The sequence below is a fragment of the Sorex araneus genome, chromosome 4 (assembly GCF_027595985.1).
Source record: "Sorex araneus isolate mSorAra2 chromosome 4, mSorAra2.pri, whole genome shotgun sequence".
NCBI lineage: Eukaryota > Metazoa > Chordata > Mammalia > Eulipotyphla > Soricidae > Sorex > Sorex araneus.
Genome location: NC_073305.1, coordinates 189,488,765 through 189,493,602, shown reverse-complemented (window position 1 = coordinate 189,493,602; position 4,838 = coordinate 189,488,765). Strand labels below are relative to the sequence as shown.

The window sequence follows — 4,838 nt, the reverse complement described above, 5'->3', positions numbered from 1 at the left end:
AAACTTTTTTATAGTCAGATACGTGAAGATTAAAGAAATAATATCAGGAGCACTAGCAGTGTTACTTGGAAGAAATGTATGAAAACTAGATGTTTGAAATGCATTTTCTTTATTTAGAAGATGAGAAAAAAATGTAAAAAAATTGTATTTTTCCTTTGACCTTACAGTTTTCTTTCCTCAGTAGTTTTTTTATAGTTAAAAAAGTTGGAGATAATCATAATGCCCAAATGGAGAGAGAGAGAGAGGGAGAGAGAGAGAGAGACAGAGAGAGACAGAGAGAGAGAGAGAGAGAGAGAGAGAGAGAGAGAGAGAGAGAAGTGTCTGCCATAGAGGCATAATGAAGGTGGGGATTGGCGGGTCAGAAACTGGGGACATTGCAGTGCCGAAACCCAATCATGAACACCTTGTAGCCATGTATCTTATGATAATTTAATAAAAGATAAACAATTCTCAGAAAGGATAATCCTTACTGTACCTCTATCCAGAGGGCAAATAGAACATGATGATTGGAGCTCAAATGATTCATGATTCGTCTAGCAACACCCTAGTTGCTAGCAACACCCTAATCTGATTATTACTGAAAACAATAATAAAAAATATCACAGACTGAAAGGACAGAAATGAAGAGTTGGAGGTGCCAGGGTGAAATTCAACCATTTGTTTTCTTCTGTTGTTCCTGGACTATTCCCCGAACCGAGCAGATTGCTCTTGTCTTAACAACGTCTAGCTTTAGTGAGGCCAAACGCGATTATTAGAAAAATCAGGTGTGGTGTTTACTCGAGACAAAGAAAATTTACTGCTGTGCTTTGGGGGAGGGGACCGTGTGTTACATGTCTAGGTTAGTTATTATCAACTCACCACGAAGAAATATGTGAAACCTTGATTAGTACATTTTTGAGAACATTTTGAAAATTGTGATACAGAAGCTAAGAGTGAGACTGAGAGGCCCTTAAGGTTTTTACTCAGAATGTGAAGTGAATGAACATGATCCCATTTCTGTAGTGAATTGTGGGTAATATTCAGGAAGGACACAATGAGTTTTCAAAACACTGTAGCACTGTAGTACTGTCATCCTGTTGCTCATCGATTTGCTTGAGTGGGCCCCAGTAACGTCTCCATTGTGAGATTTGTTGTTACCGTTTTTGACATATCAAATACACCATAGGGAGCTTGCCAGGCCCTGGTGTGTGGGCAGGATACTCTTGGTAGCTTGCTGGGCTCTCCAAGAGGGACAGAGGAATTGAACCCAGGTCGGCTGCATGCAAGGCAAACACCCTACCCACTGTGCTATCGCTCCAGTTCGTTTCCAGAACATAAATAAACGAATGTGTCTGTCAAGTGCATTTTTAGATGTTGGGTTACCTGCCCTTCAGGGGTAGGGAGACTGTCCCTGTGCACAGCAGGGACTCACGGAGTGGAAGGAACTCCCCAGTACTCTCATGCCCTGAGCTCTTTGCAGGAGGCACATGTTTTCGCCGCTGATGCTGTTCTGCCTCCTTGTGGCTCTATGGTGCTGACCCTATATTAGTACCATCGGTGATTCAAACTACAGTGGCACACTTTTTGTCTAGGTGATTTACAAATATCAGAAATTTATTTCTCACAGCTCCAGAAGCTGTATGTCCATGAATAGGGTGTCCATGTGTCCCTGTGTCGTGCTGTGATGAAGACCAGGGAGAGGAGCCACTCCCCGTCTTGACGTGGACGAGTGATCCAGCCGAGGTCGGCCCTCCGTGAATCCAAGCATGCACTTTGGAAAACCATCCCTAAAGGGGTGGTCATGGGCAGCAGAAGCATCTGCAGGGACACAGACACTCAGGTCACTTTCTTGGTGCCTTGAAATGCAACCAACAACAATGTAGCAGACAACTTGTCCATCATGAGTAAGGTTCGTTTTTTTCATGAAACCTTAGTGTTCTTTCTGCCCATTGATCTAGAAGTCAAAGGTGAGAAACAGATTTTAGCACAAGTTTTAAGTTCTTCCCAGTCTTCCTCTTTCCACCCTTTCACCTCTTCAGTAGTCCGGCTGACGTCCATCTCGAAGGGGCGCCAGCTTCCACAGGTCCTCCCGCGGCTGGCTTTGCTTCCTGCACGGCATCAGGCGAGTTCCTTTCCAAAGGCAAGTCTGTTGACGCTCCCTTTGCTCCAAGACGTAGATGCTGACACAGCACACTAGCCCTGGGCTGGTGGAGACCCCCTGTGGACGCCCACCTCAGGCGTGGTCTGCAGGGAGCAGTGATGACTGTCTTCAGTGGCCTTGGATGGCCAGTGCCTCCCTTCACCCCCTCACAGGGCCCCCCTGGCCTGAGCCTTTTCTCCTCCCGGCCTGTCAGCTTTCCTTGGCTGTGGCCCATGAAGTTTGTACTTCACAGCTCCTTTGACTTCTAGATCAATGGGCAGAAAGAACACAGCTCCTTTCTTTGAAGAGGTCTTTGCTCATACCCCTGGTTGGGTGAAACACTTGTACTACATGTGTTCCTGGCACACTCTCAGTTTTAGCACTTGTAACTGTGGTAGTTTTGCTTGTAATATTGGCCCTTTTACTGGAGCAATAGCACAGTGAGTAGGGCATTTGCCTTGCACCTGGCTGACCTGGCTTCGATTCCTCCTTCCCTCTTGGAGAGCCCCGCAAACTACTGAGAGTATCCCTCCCGCATGACAGAGCCTGGCAAATTCGATATGCCAAAAACAGTAACAAGTTTCACAATGGGAGACGTTACTGGTGCCTGCTTGAGCAAATCGACAAACAAAGTGATGATAGTGCTACAGTGCAGTGCCATTGGCCCTTTTGGATCATTTTCTGCTTCCCCACCAGAAAGCAGACTTCCTAAGAGCAGAGACGGGCCTTACTTGTTATTACCCACCACTGTATACTTTGGGCCGGGCAGAGAGCTTGGAACTTGGCATATCCCACAGAGTATTTGCTGTGGCTTAAGTAAGCCACTGTTTTTCAAACAGCTCCCTAACGTGTTTCTTTAAACTCCCTCTAAAGAGAACCTATTTGACCCAATATCCAGAATGTACACACATAGCCAGTAGCCCAAGACTTTCAGTCTCTCCCATTTATAGTCGCATTGTGTATAGAATATTGAAATGTCATAGGTTTATTATAGTCGTAGCTTTTTAGGATGCACAGTGCAGGGGAACCCCCATGAACAGAGGGCACGGGGCGGGGGTCCCTCTTGTTCTGAGCTGTCCCTGCTGGCTTTGCCTCTACACATACCAAACTGCAGTGATTGTAAGGCTGACACAATCTTGCTGCTGGAGGGAAAGTCTCGGCAGAGTGCCTGACAGCATCTCAGGGCCATCTCACCGATCTGATTGTCTAATAAGGCTTTTTATTTGCAGCACCACTCTGGTGCCACCAGCTCAAACCTTCCTGAGAACACATCTCCCCGGGGAGGGATTATCTTCAATCACGTCCTTTGGCTTCCGGCTGCCCTTTGGTGACGTCTGTCTGTGCCTCTTCCTGCTGGTTTATTACACCGTCTGTCCTGATATAAAGCAAGTCAGGCCAGTTCCTGCATTTTATGAGTCTGAGCAAGGCTTGTGTTGCTCATCATTAACCTGACTCCAACCTAAGCTCAGAGCTGAATCTTCCAAATACTCGGAGACAGGAAAGGCCACTTCCCATACGACTTAGAGAATGGGAGGATGATTGGGAATGAAAGTTTTAATTGTCTTGCATCATGCTTGCACTGGTGTTTCTCTGTGTAGGGGGCACATGAGGAACAAGGAAGGAGCATGGGAGTCCTCCCTAGTGGGGCTGTCATCTACGGCCCCCTCTCCTTCGGGAACTCCCAGTAAGGCTTGTTCCCTCTCAACACAGCTCTGGTCTTCTGTGTTTCTCAGACTTCTCACCAAGTGAAAATAAATGACTATTTCCTCGTTTCCTTTGGACTCTGAGGAGCATGAGAATGGTTCTTAAGGGCCGGAGCAATAGCACAGAGAGCAGGGCATTTGCCTTGCACATGGCTGACCTGGGTTTGATTCCCAGCATCCCATATGGTCCCCCTGCACCGCCAGGAGTAATTCCTGAGTGCAGAGCCAGCAGTAATCCCTGAGCATCGCTGGGTGTGACCCAAAAAGCAAGCAAGCAAGCAAGCAAACAAACAAACAAAAAACCCCGTTCTTTCTTTGATTCTTTCCGAGCTTGTCTAGAGCAGCACTGCTCTCACTGAAGAGAATTTCTCCCTTCAGGCTCTCTTTATGTCTGTGCCTGAGCTCCTTTGTGTCTTAAACTACATGAGAGTGAAATAAATTTCTCTATTAATTTAAAATATCCGGGACTAACCCGATGTGGATACAGAGGGCGTTTGTTGGGTCTATACTCATTAAGTTGCCGGGTCAATATATAGGTTTTATACATAAGTTAGAGACTTCAAGTCTCAGACCATTCCTATTCCAAATAAAAAGTATATTCAGTTCAGTTATTTCCATTAAAGTAATTTTCTGGCTTGATTAAATGTTTCATGGGGCATAGTTTGATTATTCACATTCCATGACTGTCAATTACCATATGTCAAGGAGCAAACCATCCCTAACTTAGTGATGGAAACAGTGGAGGTTTCCTCCCTGAGTCTGGGGCCAGCCGGAAGGTTCTGCCTCCGCGCAGGCGCGGGCGGGCTGGCTGTGTGAGGAAAGGCTACTCCGCAGAAGGGCTGCACCGGGGCTGATCTAGCGGGTGTACGGACGCTGGGCTGGTCCTCTCAGTCCTGCTCCTTAGAGCCTCGCTCTACCTTTCCGGATTAATTCAGAATTCCTCATAGGATATCAGGAAGGGTCTGGGCAGCTGAAGACAAGGCCCAGTGCACACGCATTTTGTGTTTGTTGTTGTT

At 46.7% G+C, this 4,838-nt stretch overlaps 1 pseudogene; it reads left to right on the top strand.

The window, feature by feature from the left end:
- The first annotated feature begins 447 nt into the window (after positions 1-447).
- Positions 448-572, top strand: LOC129404630 (U8 small nucleolar RNA; annotated as a pseudogene).
- The last annotated feature ends 4,266 nt before the right edge of the window (positions 573-4,838 follow it).